The sequence below is a fragment of the Bos taurus genome, chromosome 14, assembly GCF_002263795.3.
Source record: "Bos taurus isolate L1 Dominette 01449 registration number 42190680 breed Hereford chromosome 14, ARS-UCD2.0, whole genome shotgun sequence".
Classification (NCBI taxonomy): domain Eukaryota; kingdom Metazoa; phylum Chordata; class Mammalia; order Artiodactyla; family Bovidae; genus Bos; species Bos taurus.
The window spans coordinates 17,262,667-17,282,883 of record NC_037341.1 but is presented as its reverse complement, the minus strand read 5'-3'; positions in this window follow the sequence as shown (position 1 = coordinate 17,282,883).

The window sequence follows — 20,217 nt, the reverse complement described above, 5'->3', positions numbered from 1 at the left end:
CTGTCCTTCACTGTCACCTGGAGTTTGCTCAAACTCATGTCCATTGAGTCAGCAATGCCATCCAACCATCTCATACTAGTGGTAACGAATCCACCTGCCAATGCAGGAGACATAAGAGACATGGTTCGATCCCTGGGTCGGGAAGATCCCCTGGAGGAGGAAATGGCAACCCACTCCAGTATTCTTTCTTGGAAAATTCCATGAACAGAGGAGCCTGGTGGTCTACAGTCTACAGGGTTGCAAAGAGTCAGACACGACTAAGTGACTGGGCACAGACACAAAGGAAGATGTTCAGCTCAGTTCAGTCCCTCAGTGGTGTCTGACTCTTTGCAACCCCATGGACTGCATCACCCTAGGCTTCCCTGTCCATCACCAACTTCTGAAGTTTACTCAAACTCATGTCTATCGAGTCAGTGATGCCATCCAACCATCTCATCCTCTGTCTCCCCCTTCTCCTCCCACCTTCAATCTTTCCCAGCATCAGGGGATTTTCCAGTGAGTCAGTACTTCACATCAGGTGGCCAAAGTATTGGAGTTTCAGCTTCAACATCAGTCTTTCCAATTAATATTCAGGACTGATTTCCTTTAGGATTGACTGGTTTGATCTCCTTGCAGTCCAAGGGCTCTCAAGAGTCTTCTCCAACACCACAGTTCAAAAAACATCAATTCTTCAGTGCTCAGCTTTCTTTATAGTCCAACTCTCACATCCATACATGACTACTGGAAAAAACATAGCTTTGACTAGATGGACCTTTGTCGGCAAAGTAATGTCTCTGCTTTTTAATATTCTGCCTAGGTTGGTCATAGCTTTTTTCCCAAGGAGCAAGCATCTTTTAATTTCATGGCTGCAGTCACCATCTGCAGTGATTTTGGAGCCCAAGAAAATAAAGTCTCTCACTGTTTCCATCGTTTCCCCATCTATTTGCCATGAAGTGATGGGGCCGGATGCCATGATCTTAGTTTTTTGAATGTTGAGTTTTAAGCCAGCTTTTTCACTTTCCTCTTCCACTTTCATCAAGAGATGGCAAACAACTTCAGTAATCCTGCCTTGAGAACCCCATGAACAATATGAAAAGGAAGATGTTAGCATCCTTCATCCCAGAGACAGTCACAGTTTGATAACCTCAAGAAGCTCATCAAGAGACTACCTGAAGCCAGATTACAAGATTGCAGGCCCAGCACACATCCTGATCCCTAGCAGCTCTGCCCTTAAACCACTGCTAGAACTCTCCTCACCAAACGTCCCCAGGATGGGACACAGGTACTTTGAGACACAAGCCTGCTGTGGGCCAATCCTCCACCCCTACCCCGACCCCCGCAATGAAAAGGGAAAAAGAGGAATGAGTTTTTCTCTTTTCTCTTTCCTGAGAACAAAGAAGATAAACAGAACAGTGAGCAGGCCTGAACATTCCTGTTTTTTTGTTTGTTTGTTTTTCCTTTAACTGCCCCTAACTCTGCATGTCTATAACTAAGTTTGCTTTTCTGCCCCCTAACTCTGCAGGAGCCACAATTCACATTTTCTCCTTTGCCTCTATGCTAAATGCATTCTCCTATCTGGTGTCTACCCTTACAACACCCTTCCCTTTGCAGTTACATATCAGAAAGCAGGCCGCAGGGCCACCAAACCGCCAGACTCAGTTACTGGCTTACCGACGCCAGCTTACGTCTGTCTTTGAAATAGTGCAAGAGGAAGAAATCAAGATCCTATCACCTTTGCTCCATCACCAACTCCTGACCGTGAGCCCTTGCCTTATTTAAGCCCCTGGACTCCTCGCGGAGGGGGAGGCACAGTTCTTGAGGCATGAGCCTACTGTTTTCCCCTCTCCACCAGCTGAGAGGCTGAGAATAAAAGCCACCTTTCTGTTTCCTCCAAACTCTCCGTATTTTTCATTCAGCTTCGGTGGGCAGAGAAGGCCAAGATTTTGGCCAGCAACACCCCTTTGCCTGGCAAAGCAATAAAGGTATTCTTTTCTACTTCACCCCAAAATCCTGTCTCTGAGATTTGATTCAGCACCAGCATACAGAGAACAAGTTTTCAGCATCAATACTGAGACTGTGATTCTGATATAATTTCCCAGGTGAGCCTGAATGATTCATGTATAACCAAGTAAATACCACTCCTTTCAAGGGTTCTTTTAATGAAACTTACTAGGCTGCTTGTAGCATAAATGAAGTCTGTATATACAAGCCTTGCTCCCAAAGTAGTCAATATTTTTAAAAATAAAAAATAGCATAAACTTGGAAGAAAAGCCAGTTGATTCATAAGAGAAACATAAACAGCAAATACTTAGGGAACAAAAGATTTCACAGGAATATAGCACATTAAATTCTTACTATAAACAATCAATTTCTAACCAAAAGTTTTCCCTATGGTACCTTAGCAGAACAAAACACTTCAAGCACATAATGTACCCTCCTCATAGCATGTGCAAGAGAGCTGATATTATTTTAGGAAAAACAACTCATTTCCAAGAGTCTATGCAACATTTCTGGAATATCAACATTAAAAGAAACCATGTTTTCTTTAGAAGACTCATGGGCATACATACCAGAAGGTTCATTTCAATCCAAGCCCAAGGATTTACCCACAGATGTTATAAGCATAAACCCCCTCACTGCCTTGTGGTGAAAATGATGAAACTGAAATTCTTCAGTAGCCAAAGGATAAGGAAATTGTTCTCCTTTAGTGGAGTTGTGAGAAGGGAGACAGGGTGAAGTCAGTTTTTACAGGTTCACTTCTTTTTTTAATCTATGAACCTCATTTTATGCAAAATAAAAAGCATGATTTGTATCAATGTCTTCCATAAATACTCAAGACTTCACATTCTTGGAAGTTGCTATATTGGGATTCCTGGACCCCTTAACTATGGGTACTGCAGTGCCTTTTTACCTGGTGGGCTGCAGTCCATGGGATCGCACAGAGTCGGACACGACTGAAGCGACTTAGCAGCAGCAGCAGCAGCCACAACCAGAAACAGAGAGCTCAGTAAGCACACAGCTCTTCTTGAATGATGCTCTGGAAAGAAACTGCTATCATTCATTATAAAGATGGGAATCACAATTTTGCCTGTATCCACTAAGTGCAAGGACCCTTAAAGGTCTTGTTTAGACTAACATAAAACAAAATGTCCTAAAATGCGATACCTGAAATGTTCTCAAAATAGGAATGAATGGGCAAATAAGTTTAGGAAAGGTATGTAATGGTCCTCCTCGTTGTAGATTCCCAATGCTCATCAGAACAATAAGGACTCTGAAACACAGGTTTCCTAAACAAAAATCCCAGAACTCCTTTTTGATTGGACTAAGCATTATTTTGCATGGGATTAGCTTTGGAGGGAGTATACTTCTGGAAACATCTGTGTTTCATGCAGAACATTAGGCTCAACATCAAGAAACCAAGAATATAGTCCCATACTTGACATGAGCCATTGTACAACCTTGACCAAACCATTGGTGAGCAGTTGTGTGACCTTGATCAAACCACTGAAGTTCTGTTTTCATTTTGCAAAACCATGAGAGAAAGAATGTTGGCTCAGAATTCTAGCCTGGACCTTGGAAATAGATTCCAATAATATATCTACCATTCAATGTTATTTCAGATCCACAATCCCTCATCCATAACTTAAAAATATAGAAAGGCTCTGAAATCCAAAATTTTGTAAAAGACTTAGTACCTAAACCTGGCCTAAGCCAATATAAGCCTGTTTATACATGTTTTCCCAGTTAGCATGACTGCCCATCTATTTAGCTGCAGAATTATCCAGTTGACTACAGTGTGCTCAGACTCTGTAGCTGTTAAGTATAATAAAATAAACTTTTGTCTCATATCACCTTTGTAAAATCTGGAAAAATTCTGAATTCCAAAACCTATCCATCCCTCAGGGTTTCAGATAAGAGTCTGTGAATCTATATGAACACTTTCATCACACTTATCATGTACCAGGCATTATTCTAAGTGCTTTAAACATATAAACTCATCATTCCTCATAATAACCCTATGAGGCAGAAACTGTTATTCCTCTTTTCAGATATGAAAATATGAAAACGATAAATAACTTGCTCAGAGCAACATAGATAATATGTGAAGGAGCCAAGACTCAAATCCAGGCGTTTTTCCCCACAGTCCAGCCTTCTGACCACAATGCTAGTCTATAAGAATTTATAAGTCTCATTTAGGCAGCCTTTGATTTCCTCATCTGTAAAATGGTATTAATAACAACTACCTTTCAGGGAAAACTTATGGCCAACTCTCAATGGCTTTTGCAAAAGAGACTCCGTTTTCAATAATCAGTAACTTTCATATGATATTTTATTACCCATATCCAGGTCTGCAAGGGGCAATGCAGCTAACAGAAAAGAAAGGGCTGCTTACTCATTTTAATCTAAAGCATTCCCACTCTCTTGTGCAATTTAGACACCTATATAAAAATTAAAAAAAAAATCTGTGCTATGCCCAGAGGCACATTACAGATTACCTAAAAGTACATTGCGATGTGTCATTTGAAATTTAAATGAAACACTATAATCTCCAATCAAAGCAGTTTAATATCAGGAACTGTGAAGTTTGGGAACTGATGTATAACGAAGGCCTTGAGGGCGCCTTTTCCCAGCAGCTGTTCTAGTGGGCACCCCATGATAAACACCTAAAAAATCAGGCCCACAAACCACCTGCCCAAAGTGGGGGAACAGCTGGACAAGCCACCAGGGAAGTGGAAAGGCAATAAACTAAACAAGCCTGATTTATTTTTATGTCTCCCCTGGGCTCTGTATATCTTAGGGTTCAAGTATATTTCGCCTTCCAGGTGCATTTGGCTTCCATCTTTGAGTCTAACCTCTGAATCCACTCCAGCCTTTCCTTCTTCCTTATTTCCACGCTACCTTAACTTTCAGTCTGTTTAGCATTACCCTCCTGACCTTAGGCTGATTGTCTTCATTAAGCCCAAGGATTTCCTCTTCCTGAACCAATGTCAGGTTACAGAGCAAGAATAATAAAAGGCTGATTGGGACTGTGGTATCATAGCCAGGGCCCCAATGTCAATCTTTTGAAAACAACCATCCCACTGGGAGATTCAATCACAGCAGCATTGCTATCTACCAACTGGGGAGAACCAGTATATATACCAAGAGTGTTTTCTCCAGGTATCTTGCTTCTTATTCAAACAGTTGGGCAGAGGGAATTAAGAAAAATATGGCAAGTTAAATCAAAATATGTTAGTTTAAAAAAGTAGCAAATCTACTGTGCCTAATCCTACAAGTTCATTTAACGTGTTTGGAAGAAATTCAGAGTAAATGAATGTACTAGCACTTTCAACAAGCACTGACTTTAAAAACTAATGCACAGCACATAAGTTAGAATGTTTCTTAATAGGTCCAGCAACCTTCACCCTAAAAGGTATACAAAATGCACACTTACATGGCATAAGGAAATAACTGTAATTGGAATCACATGTCATTAGAAGTAAAATTTTACCTATATTTTAAATATAAAATTCAGTATGATTCAACATCTGTGCCTTCCTGAAGGCAATGAAAGACTAGGCAGTATTTTAAATGATATACCCTTGGACTTTATGGATAATATTCTCAACTATCCCGTCAGGAAAAACCCTCAGAACCCTCTCGGGAAATGGGTAAACAATGCAGAGTAGTTTCTACTCCAAAATTAAATCCTACCCCTAGAACCATAACTCTTTCCTTCTCCCACTTGCCCTAAACCAAACAGCCATGGGAAGGCGGGTGATGGGCTTGGTGAGAGGAGAGAGGATGACTGGAGGCACTTCCAAAGACTACACCAGTAAATTAAATATGGTCAGTTTTGCCCAGGAATACTTTCTACACTAATCTTTTCTCCCTTCTTTTACTCATTCCAACAAATCAGGGCAGCTACTACCTCTCACCTTTTGCTGCCCATTTCAGTATCATTCCAGTCCTTATACCACATATATATAACAGACTAAAAATATAATTGATTTTTTTCTCTGCTGCCAAATAAGTATATATTTAGCCTCAGCTATGACTAACTCTGCCCATCCTGTACAGTAACTGGAATAAACCACACCCTCCAAGCAATATGGCCCCTGACCATATGAACTAGCCACTAAGGGTGCTGACTTTTATCTGTGGAATTCCTGCAGATACATCTGTTGGTCTGCTTTGTTGCTGCTCACTCAGTTTTCCTGATACAACAGCCTCTGTCTTAGTTCAAGTTGCCATAACAGAGTACTATAACAGGTGTGACTTTGCTGCTGCTGCTGCTGCTGCTAAGTTGCTTCAGTCACGTCCGACTCTGTGCGACCCCATAGACGGCAGCCCACCAGGCTCCCCCGTCCCTGGGATTCTCCAGGCAAGAACACTGGAGTGGGTTGCCATTTCCTTCTCCAACACATGAAAGTGAGAAGTGAAAGTGAAGTCGCTCAGTCGTGTCTGACTCTTAGCGACCCCATGGACTGCAGCTTACCAGGCTCCTCCGTCCATGGGATTTTCCAGGCAAGAGTACTGGAGTGGGTCGCCATTGCCTTCTCCAAGGTGTGACTTTAGATAACAAATATTTATTTCTCACAGTTCTGGAGGCTGGGAGAAGGCTCTGAAGATCCATCCCATCTCCAAACCCCTCTCCAAACTTCATTGTCCATAAACTGGGAGTTTCTTCTGCTCTCAGGTGGGCATTCCAGAACTTGTTGGGGAAACTGCTTTTCAATCCCCAAACTGATAAAAAGATGAAGCAATAATAGAAAGTTAGAGCTCAGTCTCAAAGGAAGAATTAAAGGGCATGGCCATCACACTCAGTTATCACATCTGAATGGACTAAGGTAATGGTGTTTTGAACTGACTCATATGAGCTTGGAGAAGGAAACGACAACCCACTCCAGTATTCTTGCCTGGAGAACTCCATGGACAGAGGAGCCTGGTGGGCTGCTATCCATGGGGTCGCACAGAGTCGGACATGACTGAAGCGACTTAGCAGCAGCAGCAGCAGCAGCCTACGAGCTTAATGGTTAAATTTTTTAGAAACTTGTAAGATGGTTGTTAAATACAGCCATTATTTTTAAATTACATAAATTATGTCAAAAACCAAGATAATGCTCAAAACTCACAGCTTTTTAATTATTTTTATAATGTTTTATTATTGTCTATGCTCTTGAAGTTATTACTACATCTCTGGGGTGAACATATGCAGATAGTGGGTTAAGAAAGCATCCAGGTCCTAAGAGGGTATATCTGCCAAGGCCTTCTACAGTTGTAGACAAAAAGAACAGCAAGAATAAAATCTAGAGAGTGGATCTAACATTAACAGAAAATAGACAAGTTAGAAGATGATGCCTATAAGTTAATCAGAAACATTCCCCACCACCAAACCAGGAACCCTTTGTCATGTCTGCCCAGGGGGATTTCAAAACTGCTTTGAAAGAGTGACTAGTGCATTTCTCTCCGCCTTCCCCTCCATGAACAAAAGTGCTGAGAGTCAGTGTTCCTGTTCTACCCATAGGTTAATTGGATGAGTTAGGTGGTAGAGGGAGCAGAACAAGAAGTCTTTTTAGTTTGTAGGTCTCTGAATCTAGAGAAACTACATTCAAAGCTGACATAGAAGTCACTGCACACCTTCCCCAACGAAGAAACCACCTGACAGCATCCACATAGCTAGTCTTTCAAGTAGCTGTAGGGAATGAGTTGAGTTTGAGTCAATTCCTTTTAGGATGGAATAAGTATGTTCCATATGGAGTGAAAAGAGTAAACAGAGTATCTTTTGCCCACAGAGGAAAACAGTAGTAGCCATTATTGAAGTGAAGTGAAGTCACTCAGTTGTGTCCGACTCTTTGCGACCCCATGGACTGTAGCCTACCAGGCTTCTCAGACCATGGGATTCTCCAGGCAAGAGTACTGGAGTGGATTTCCATTTCCTTCTCCAGGGGATCTTCCCAACCCAGGGATCGAACCCGGGTCTCCCGCATTGGAGGCAGATACTTTACCCTTAGCTATTTTTGCTGTCTACCAAACATCCCCCTTCTTCCAGGCATTTATTTGGTATGATTGTACTTCTCCAAATCCCTGATGATGGATGTGCTCAAAGGATATTCTCTGGCCATAGAAATGTGAGCACCAGCAGTATGGGTAACCTTAAAAGCAGTGAACAATTTATGACTTCTATTTTTCCCCTTCAGCCACAATGACCAGCAATGTTCCCAACAATGTCTATTTCATCAGAATGAATCCTGGATAAAGGATGATGTGAAGAGAAGTTCCCAGCCAACCCAGAAGAACATGTAGCACGAGCAAGAATAAACTTGCTGGTTTTAAGCCACAGAGGTTTGGGCATCATCAAGCCCACTCTGACTGGTACAACCAGAGTTCCACACTTTCTGGCATGGCATGCCCACAAGGACATTAAGCTGTGCTATGTTTGATTACTGAAACACATGCCAGAATTTCCTATCTCAGACCAAACAATGCAACTGAAGACAGGAAAAGTTGCCAAATTCCACAAAATAGTTTAAAGAAATTTCAAAGCAATGAAGCATTTGATGTGAGCAAGTTATGTTTCACTCAGAACTGCCAAGTATCAATTTGTCAAAATTTTACAGTGACTTTGATCAGAAGCTACTAAACTTCTGGCTGGCAGCATAGATTTCAACTGAGGTGGGGCGGAGGCGGGGACAGGAAAATGTCAACATCAAAATTGAAGAATAAGTTTGAGCAGCTTAGCTAGTATGGAGGATGCAGAAAAACAATTAAGATTTTAAAAACAATTATGAATTTAAAAATGATTTAAAGGATATAGACGTGAAGACATTTTAAGAACACCATAATGATAGTTTTATGGTTTCCTTATGTATACAAAAATTGATATACAACACAAATTGACATTTAAATGTCATAAGATGCCCTTTTAACAGGTATGAATCAAAATTCAAAGTGCTAGGGAGGTACTACATCACAGTTTAATTAGCATCATTGTCTCTTCCTTCTAGGCTGTACACAAACAGTATGTCTTTTTTTAAAATGGTATCTTAAATGAACTTATTTACAAAGCAGAAATAGACTCCCAGACATAGAAAACAAACTTATGGTTTGCTCTTGTTTTTATTTCCTAAATAGTGTCTAACTCTTTTTGACCGCATGGACTGTGGCCCTCCAGGCTTTTCTCTGTCCATGAGATTTCCCAGGCAAGAATACTGGAGTGGGTTGCCATTTCCTTCTCCAGGGGATCTTCCCACCTCAGGGATTGAACCCACATCTCCTGCATTGGCAGGAGGATTCTTTACCACTGAGCTGCCAGGGAAGCCCAAACTGATGGCTACCAATGGGGAAATTGGATGGGGGGGTGGGGAATAAACTAGGAATTAGGGATTAACAGATACACACTACTATTAATATACATGAAATACATAAACAATAAATGCTATACAATATAGCATTGTATTCAATATCTTGGAATATCCTATAATGGAAAAGAATCTGAAAAAGAACAGACATATCCACAAATAACTGAATCATTTTGCTGTACATCTGAAACATGTTAAATCACAGATCAACTATACTTCAATTTTTTTAAAGGCATCATTTAAAAAAATCAATGGTATCTTGTAAACAATAAAATGAAGCATTGGAAAAGTAATAGTCAGTAATAGTAATCATTGGGTGTGCTGAATGATAATTATCACATGTATACTCAAAAAGGAATTCAAAAAAAGAGATGTATGTATATGTACAGCTGATTCACTTTGCTGTACAGTAGAAACTAACACAACATTGTAAAGCAACTACACTCCCAAAAAATTAATTTTAAAAAAGAGTCATTTACTATAAGATGGGCAAACAAAATCATAATACATGTATCAGTATGTCATATATATATGTAGACATACCTATGTATAATAGAATTCATTTTAGGGATTTTATAAGAAAAGAATGGAGAGAAATGTTCTTCTATAAAGATGTCCTCTTGGAAGTTATTGACTAAATAAATAAATAAATTTAGTTATTGACTAAAGCAATAAAGTTATTGCTTTATTGCCAAAGCCTTTGACTGTGTGGATCACAATAAACTGTGGAAAATTCTTCAAGAGATGGGAATACCAGACCACGTGATCTGCCTCTTGAGAAATTTGTATGCAGGTCAGGAAGCAACAGTTAGAACTGGACATGAAACAACACACTGGTTCCAAATAGGAAAAGGAGTATGTCAAGGCTGTATATTGTCACCCTGTTTATTTAACTTATATGCAGAGTACATCATGAGAAATGCTAGACTGGAAGAAACACAAGCTGGAATCAAGATTGCCGGGAGAAATATGAATAACCTCAGATATGCAGATGACACCACCCTCATGGCAGAAAGTGAAGAGGAACTAAAAAGCCTCTTGATGAAAGTGAAAGTGGAGAGTGAAAAAGTTGGCTTAAAGCTCAACATTCAGAAAACGAAGATCATGGCATTTCGTCCCATCACTTCATGGGAAATAGATGGGGAAACAGTGGAAACAGTGTCAGACTTTATTTTTCTGGGCTCCAAAATCACTGCAGATGGTGATTGCAGCCATGAAATTAAAAGACGCTTACTCCTTGGAAGAAAAGTTATGACCAACCTAGATAGCATATTCAGAAGCAGAGACATTACTTTGCCAACAAAGGTCCGTCTAGTCAAGGCTATGGTTTTTCCTGTGGTCACGTATGGATGTGAGAGTTGGACTGTGAAGAAGGCTGAGCACCAAAGAATTGATGCTTTTGAACTGTGGTGTTGGAGAAGACTCTTGAGAGTCCCTTGGACTGCAAGGAGATCCAATCAGTCCATTCTGAAGGAGATCAGCCCTGGGATTTCTTTGGAAGGAATGATGCTAAAACTGAAACTCCAGTACTTTGGCCACCTCATGCGAAGAGTTGACTCATTGGAAAAGACTCTGATGCTGGGAGGGATTGGGGGCAAGAAGAGAAGGGGACAACAGAGGATGAGATGGCTGGATGGCATCACTGACTTGATGGATGTGAATCTCAGTGAACTCCGGGGGTTGGTGATGGACAGGGAGGCCTGGCGTGCTGTGATTCATGGGGTCGCAAAGAGTTGGACACGACTGAGTGACTGATCTGATCTGATCTGATCTGATAAAGATGTCCTCTTGGAAGTTCCAAAGGAATGATTCGTGTCTCAATTTTACCAACTAGAAATGGGAATAGTGACTACAATTCTTCCCAGGAAAATATTAAGCATTGTGTAATGAAATACCTTTGAAAGAAAAAGATGTTCTCTAACCCAAATCATCACCACATCATGGGAGGCAAAAAGCCCTTAGAGCCCTTTCAGAGTGTCCTGGCTTCTGACTTGGGAAGCAGCCCAAGCTTTGTCAATCTTACACATTGTACGTTCAATCTGCTGTGTGAAGTATGAGCTGTTATCATCTTTTGTTTTTTAATTGGGATACAGTTGCTTTACAATGTTTTGTTAAGTTGCTATACAATAAAGTTAATCAGTTGTAAGTAGACATATACAACCTCCCTCTCGGACATCCCTCTCACCCCCATATCCCCAGCATCCTGCCCATCTAGGTCATCACGGAGCACTGAGCTGGGCTCCCTGAGCTATACAGCAGGTCCTGTGAGCTATCTATTTTACACACGGTAGTGTATTTATGTCAAACCTAATCTCTTCATTCACCCCACCCTCCCCTTCCCACTGTGTCCACATGTCTGCATTTCCATCTCTATTTCTGCCCGGCAAATAGTTTCATCTGTACCATTTTTTCTAGATTCCACATATATGCATTAATATATGATATTTGTTTTTCTCTTCTGACTTAAACTTCTCTCTGTATGACAGACTCTAGGTCCATCCAGGGACAGAAATTAGTCTTCAAAGACAAGTGCTTCAAGTCACACAGCCAGGGTAGAATTTCTCATCACAACGAGGTTTTCTGATTCCCTTCTTCTCTGAACGTTTGAGCCCCCAAGCCTATGTCTTGTCTTTCAGCACCTGTGTGCTCTTTTATGTTGGTTTCAAACATGAATGTCTTTTCTGCAACTCACTAAAAATACTATAGGTACTTGCACTTGAGGATTAAAATCGTGGTTGGGTAGTGATAGTTATAACAGCTAATATTTATGGAATGTTTACTTTGTGAGATTCATTGGGCTATGTTTTACAATTGTTTTCTTTTGCAATTTCCATAAGAGCCCAGTGACTTAGTCACACAGCTATTTAGAGACTAAAATGCAGTCCCACTGCACTAGACTGCTACTCATGCAAGGAATGTTAAATCTAGACATAAAGAAACAAACATTTCAATGCAGACATTAACTAGTATAAATGCTGTTAACCTTCCTCAACATAGGCTGCTGTCTGCTAGTAAGGATGCTGGTTACCCAATTCAAATACTTTCTCTTTTACAATAACGTGTCTTTTAACTAAGAATTTCATAATGCCAGCAATGAAAACAATACACTTCAAATTAACTCAACCGTCACTACAGATCTAGAACTATATCAAATACATAGTATTTAGGTACTTACCTGCACTATGCATAAAGAGTTTATAAGAAAGACAAACCTTGATATGGAGACTAAGAAAACCCTGGAGAGCTGGGAGATGAGACAAAATCTAAACTTGGAGGCACTGAGAGTTACACACTTAAAGGGATTGTGTGTGAGTGTGAAAGTTGGTGCACAGACATGTACAGTCCATTGTGGTGGATCAAGTGCAAACTTCCAATATCCTCCACAGCCTACTCCCACTCTCTGTGAGGCATTTGTGATGATGTTAGCTCAGGGAGGTCCATGAGCCATCAGATCACTCAAGTCACTTATTAAGAGGCAGATTCCCAGGCACCGTCCAAAAATCTCAGGTGCCTTAACTTGGATTCCCTCATCCTAGACCCTGAGACCAGAGTCATAAGGAGACTGAGGCAGAGATGGGAAGGAACCAACACTAAACATGTCTGTGAGCAGATCACTGCTTTGGACAAGTGAGGCTCAATCTCTCTGTGGGTCTGGGTTAGAGTCTTGGTTTTCAAACACTTATTCTCACACTCCACCTCCATTATACTCTAAATTATTGAGGACTTCAAAGAGTTTTTGTTGAGTTATATCCATTGATATTTACCATTCAGTTCAGTTCAGTCGCTCAGACGTGTCCAACTCTTAGGACACGACCCCATGAACTGCAGCACACCAGGCCTCCCTGTCTATCACCAACTCCCAGAGTTTACCCTATTAGATGTTAAAACTATTTTTTATTTATTTTTTTATTGGAGTATAGTTGCTTTATAATATGTTAGTTTCTGCTGTACAGCAGAGTGAATCAGCTTTATATGTACACATATCCCCTCTTTGGGGGATTTCCTTTCCCTTTAGGGCACCACAGAACATTAAGTAGAGTTCCTTGTGTTACAAAGTAGGTTCCCATTAGTTATCTATTTTATACATTAGTAGTGTATATATGTCAATCCAAACCTCCCAATTTGTTCCACTCATTCCCCCCACCTTGGTGTCCATATGCAAAACTATTTTTTAAACAGGAATTCACAAGCATACCTTCCCTTAGCTGTCCTAGGACTGATATTATCACCTATCGAACACTTCATTGTACCCCCGTGAGAAAATCAGAGTGAAAGAGGCAAATATCCTGGTATTAGTTCAAAAATAAGTTGATCTCACAGGCCTCCTAAAAGGATTTGGGAGTTCCTCCATAAAGCCCCTCAACATGCTTTGAGAACCACCAGCACAGAACATACCTCGAAGCTGCAGCATTTAAAAGGCTAAGGAACTGGGATGTTTATGTTCCAACTTCCATTCATGGTGGTTTCAGTCTATACTAACTCCAAGGAATTTCTCACCTGCCTTGCAAGCAGACTGAAGGTGTTTCCCCAGCCAGAGGGAAAGTCCAGGCAGAGAGTTGTGGGTGCGACTAAACAAGACCAAAGAAAGAACGAATGCTTTAGAAGCCCAATCTCCTAGACCCTAGCAGAATCATCTCTGACTTCATCCTATTAGTATCCCTTTGTTTTCATTTTTCTAGTCTATACTTTTATATCAGGGCATTCAATTATTACTTTTAGAGAACCATCAGTCTCTCAGACTGAAGCTGCTCAAAGTCCACACTTTATACAGTGGTTCTCAAATATACTTTTATGAGGTTCTGATTTCTGCCAATATGCTCTACAAAAATATCCTAGCACCTGTCATGAATAATTTCAGAATTGGTTGCTTTATTAATTCACTACTAAAACTAAACTCTGTCTCTTCTGCTTCAATATCTAGTAAGCCATGTCTGTGTCTCTGATATGATGGGAGGCAAATTTATAGACTCTGGTGTTTAGATGGAAATAATATCTTCCAGATTGGGCCTAAGAAGCAAATGATCCCTCGTTATGAAGAAATATTATTTTTGGCCTGTACCTTACTACTGTTTGTCCCAGGGAAGGGAATTGAAGGTGTCTTCCAATATAGTTCACAAATATAGTAAAGGAGACAAGATTCAAGTCAAGAATCCTTTGTTCAGAAATAAAAGTGAATAATGGTGGCTGAAATGGTCTGCCTGCAGTGCAGGAGACCCAGGTCAGTCCCTGGGTTGGGAAGATCCCCTGGAGAAGGGAATGACAACCCCCTCCAGTATTCTTTCCTGGAGAATCCCAAGGACAGAGGAGCCTGGTGGACTACAGTCCATGGGGTCGCAAGAGTCGAACATGACTGAGTGACTGACACACCTCCAGGTTCAAGATACCGTGTGCTAGACACATAAGCATGGCAGATAGTACAGAAAGGTGAGGGGCAGGGCTGTGCTGGAGCCTATGGCACCAGCTTATAAGAGTTGAGTGTGCAGGTTTCTTTCCAACTCTGCCATCAGCAATGTCTCATTGGCAGCTTGAAACCAGCCACAGAAGAAATATTGGGACTACTTATACTATAAAAATTGGCAAACACAAAAATCTCTTTCTAGAGAGAGCCAGTTGTCAAACATTTACCTACACACCACAGGTATGAAATTCCAGTAAGGTGAGGCTCTACTGGTGTGAGCAGTTGTCTCCTGCTTGTCCATGTTATCTTCTCCAAACTCAGGTGCCCTCCCCTCTATCCAGACAACCACAGCTAATTCTGAGGTCTTGAGGTATTAGGAATGTCTAATTACAAGTCCCTCAGCAATGCCTGCACATTCCTGATATCCTATTTCTACAGTTCAACGCGTCTTGAGAAATCTGTATGCAGGTCAGATAGCAACAGTTAGAACCAGACACGGAACAACAGACTGGTTCCAAATAGGAAAAGGAGTACGTCAAGGCTGTATATTGTCACCCTGCTTATTTAACTTCTATGCAGAGTACATCATGAGAAACGCTGGGCTGGAAGAAGCACAAGCCGAAATCAAGATTGCTGGGAGAAATATCAATAAACTCAGATATGCAGATGACACCACCCTTATGGCAGAAAGTGAAGAAGAACTAAAAAGCCTCTTGATGAAAGTGAAAGAGGAGAGTGAAAAAGTTGGCTTAAAGCCCAACATTCAGAAAACAAAGATCATGGCATCCGGTCCCATCACTTCATGGGAAATAGATGGGGAAACAGTGGAAACAGTGGCTGACTTTTTTTTTTTTTTTGGCTCCAAAATCACTGCAGTTGGTGACTGCAGCCATGAAATTAAAAGACGCTTGCTCCTTGGAAGGAAAGTTATGACCAACCTAGACAGCATATTAAAATACTGAGACATTACTTTGCCAACAAAAGTCCGTCTGGACAAGGCCACGGTTTTTCCAGTGGACATGTATGGATGTGAGAGTTGGACTATAAAGAAAGCTGAGTGCCGAATAATTGATGCTTTTGAACTGTGGTGTTGGAGAAGACTCTTGAGAGTCCCTTAGACTGCAAGGAGATCCAACCAGTCCATTCTAAAGGAGATCAGTCCTGAGTGGTCATTGGAAGGACTGATGTTGAAGCTGAAACTCCAATACTTTGGCCACCTGATGCGAAGAGCTGACTCATTTGAAAAGACCCTGATGCTGGGAAAGATTGAAGGCAGGAGGAGAAGGAGACAACAGAAGATGAGATGGTTCGATGGCATCACCGACTCAACGGACAGGAGTTTGGGTAGACTCCAGGAGTTAACGATGGACATCACTATTTCTCAGATCCTCATTCTGTTGGATGAAAGGGCATCCCTTCCTCCAAAGAACTCCACCCGATGTGTCCTAACATTGAAGGGCATCTAAAGAGCGCCCAGTTTACTCTCTATCCATACAAGTTTGGGGAGAGAAGAGTCAAACCACCATACTGGTTCAGATAAAAGAATGCATCACTCTCACACCAGGGAAAGCTCCTTCTTTGAAAATTCTATGCACAAACCCTTAAGAGTTGCTGATTTTTTTAAAGACTAGAACTCAGAGATCTGGCTATGGATTATCAGAAACATTTTACATTATACGTATTCTCTTTCAGCTTTCCCCATCTCCAAGAGATCCTGAGTCCTTAGAGATACCATTCTCAGACATGAGGGTGAAATATATTTTAAGGTATATATGTATTTTTTTTAATTCTTTAGAGTATAGTTGTTTTACAATGCTATGTTAGTTCCCTGCTGTACGGCAAAGTGAATCAGCCATGTGTTAGTCGCTCAGTTGTGTTCGATTCTTTGAAACCCCATGGACTGTAACCTGCCAGGCTCCTCTGTCCATGGGATTCTCCAGGCCAGGATACTGGAGTAGGTTGCCATTCCCTTTTCCAGAGGATCTTCCTGATCCAGGGATCAAACCTGAGTCTCCTGCATTGCAAGTGGATTCTTTACCATCTGAGCCACCAGGGAAGCCCAGTATACATATATCAGTGTATATATGCACAAATATTCCCTGTTTTGTATTTCCTTCCCCTTTAAGTCACCACGGAGCATTGAATAGAGCTTCCTATGCTATACAAATACTGTATATTAACACATATAGGTGGAATCTAGAAAAAAAAAATGGTACAGAGGAACCTATTTGCAAAGCAGAAATAGAGGGCGAAATTTTGATACAAAGTCATAGACCAGGGAGGTAAACATCCACAAAACACGGTAGAACAGGAGTAACTCTATTGTCAAAATAACCGCAAATTTATATTCCATGGAGGATTGGTCCTTCTAGAGGAAAAAAACTAGTTGTGATCTAAGAATTATTTTGCTACTCAGCTTTCTTTGGTTGTGTCTACTCACAGAATGAAAGGTCAAAAGGTCCTGAGAAATAATTTTTCCATCACATCATGAATAATGATATGCCTACATGGTTGTGTGATCAGGAGTAACTGGCTCTGTGGATGTATTGACCATGAAATGTACCTGTCAGATATATTGACCATGAAAAGTTAAGTGTCTTGACCAAAAAATAGTGACCAAAACGCTTTCGGGACTCTTTCCACTGTCCTGAATCACTGACACAGCCTCTGTCTCCCTCTATAAGCCATATGTCACATCTAGACACTGATCAATACATGGAAATCTGTGCTAATCCAAGTTGGCTAAGAATGTAGCAAAACTAGTGCCTGCCTTGGGAAATCACATGTCCCCTTAAATACAGACCATGACTAAGGGAAAGCTACAGTATCTATTTCATACTCAGCTATGATTTGGAAAAAATAGCTTTTCCATTAATGGACAAGATCTGAAAGGTCAAAGAGCACTAAGTCTGACTTGGGAGGAAAAGAAAGAAGCAAAGTAATAAATTGAGAAGACAGACATAGGTGGGATGGTTAAGCATACACAGTTCATCCAATCTCACCAAGAAAGAAAAGAAAAAAACCCATACGCTCTGGGCAAAAATGATGTCTTAATAAGATCCCGGTTCTCTGATTACACTCCTGTTGGCTTGTTACGTTCACGGATGAGCTGACTGTAGTCCACACCATAATAAAGCAATGCTGCCTGCGTTGTCTGCACCTAGGCTATCGGAGTAGAAGCTGCAGCCCATTACAGAGCCTTCGCCTGACAGCTGTAACCAGAAACTAAGTAAATACAGATCTGCAGATGGGTTTCACATGGTGTAATCTTGCCTCAGAGAGGGAATAGTCTGCTAAGCTTTCCAACACCAGGTATGCGAGTCACACCCACCAAGTGACAAAACCCCAAGCCTGCTCCCTCTAATCAACCCAGACAGAACAAAAGGAACCAAACACCTCAGAGGTTCGCCCTAAATACACAAGCTTGTGGGCGTCTGTATGTTTAATGCTGGATGTTAAAGAATTATAGCAGGAAAAAAATTCATGTGTACATGAGTATATTCTACCCTTCAACATTTTCTTATCTATATTGCACCACTCTATCATTTCAAATGTCGTCTTGACACCACAGAAGTGACTTCAAAAGGCAGTCAGTGATTGTGTGTGTGTGTGTTAGTCACTTAATCATTTCCAACTCTTTGTGAGCTGCCAGGTTTTTCTGTCCACGTGGATTCTCCAGGCAAGAATACTGAAGTGGGTTCTCATTTCCTTCTCCAGGGGATCTTCCCAACCCAGGGAACAAACCTGGGTCTCCTGCATGGCAGGCAGATTCTTTACTGTCTACACCACCAGGGAAACCCTAATCAGTGCTTCAGTTCACTCACCAGTCGTGTCCAGCTCTTTGCTATCCCATGAATCGCAGCACGCCAGGCCTCCTTCTCCATCACCAACTCCCGGAGTTCACCCAAACTCATGTCCATCGAGTCAGTGATGCCATCAAGCCATCTCATCCTCTGTTGTCCCCTTCTCCTGCCCCCAATCCCTCCCAGCATCAGAGTCTTTTCCAATGAGTCAAACTTCGCATGAGGTGGACAAAGTATTGGAGTTTCAGCTTTAGCATCAGTCCTTCCAATGAACACCCAGGACTGATCTCCTTTAGAGTGGACTGGTTGGATCTCTTTGCAGTCCAAGGGACTCTCCAGAGTCTTCTCCAACACAGTTCAAAAGCATCAATTCTTCGGCACTCAGCTTTCTTCACAGTCCAGCTTTCACATCCATATATGACCACTGGAAAAACCATAGCCTTGACTAGATGGAACTTCGTTGGCAAAGTAATGTCTCTGCTTTTGAATATGCTATCTAGGTTGGTCATAACTTTCCTTCCAAGGAGTAAGCATCTTTTAATTTCATGGCTGCAGTCACCATCTGCAGTGATTTTGGAGTCCCAAAAAATAAAGTCTGACACTGTTTCCACTGTTTCCCCATCTATTTCCCATGAAGTGATGGGACCGGATGCCATGATCTTCATTTTCTGAATGTTGAGCTTTAAGCCAACTTTTTCATTCTCCTTTTTCACTTTCATCAAGAGGCTTTTTAGTTCCTCTTCACTTTCTGCCATAAAGGTGGTGTCATCTGCATATCTGAGGTTATTCATATTTCTCCTGGCAATCTTGATTCCAGCTTATGCTTCTTCCAGCCCAGCATTTCTCATGATGTACTCTGCATATAAGTTAAATAAACAGGGTGACAATATACAGCCTTGACGAACTCCTTTTCCTATTCGGAACCAGTCTGTTGTTCCATGTCCAGTTCTAACTTTTGCTTCCTGACCTGCATATAGGTTTCTCAAGAGGCAGGTCAGGTGGTCTGGTATTCCCATCTCTTTCAGAATTTTCCACAGTTTATTGTGATCCACACAGTCAAAGGTTTGGGCATAGTCAATAGAGCAGAAATAGATGTTTTTCTGGAACTCTCTTGCTTTTTCCATGATCCAGCGGATGTTGCCAATTTGATCTCTGGTTCTTCTGCCCTTTCTAAAACCAGCTTGAACATCTGGAAGTTCATGGTTCACATATTGCTGAAGCCTGGCTTGGAGAATTTTGAGCATTACTTTACTAGCGTGTGAGATGGGTGTAATTGTTCAGTAGTTTGAGCATTCTTTGGCATGGCCTTTCTTTGGGATTGGAATGAAAACTGACCTTTTCCAGTCCTGTGGCCACTGCTGAGTTTTCCAAATTTGCTGGCATATTGAGTGCAGCACTTTCACAGCATCATCTTCCAGGATTTGAAATAAATCAACTGGAATTCCATCACCTCCACTAGCTTTGTTCATAGTGATGCTTTCTAAGGCTCACTTGACTTCACATTCCAGGATGTCTGGCTCTAGGACAGTGATCACACCATCATGATTATCTGGGTCGTGAAGCTCTTTTTTGCACAGTTCTTCTGTGTATTCTTGCCACCTCTTCCTAATATCTTCTGCTTCTGTTAGGTCCCTACGATTTCTGTCCTTTATCGAGCCCATCTTTGCATGAAATGTTCCTTTGGTATCTCTAATTT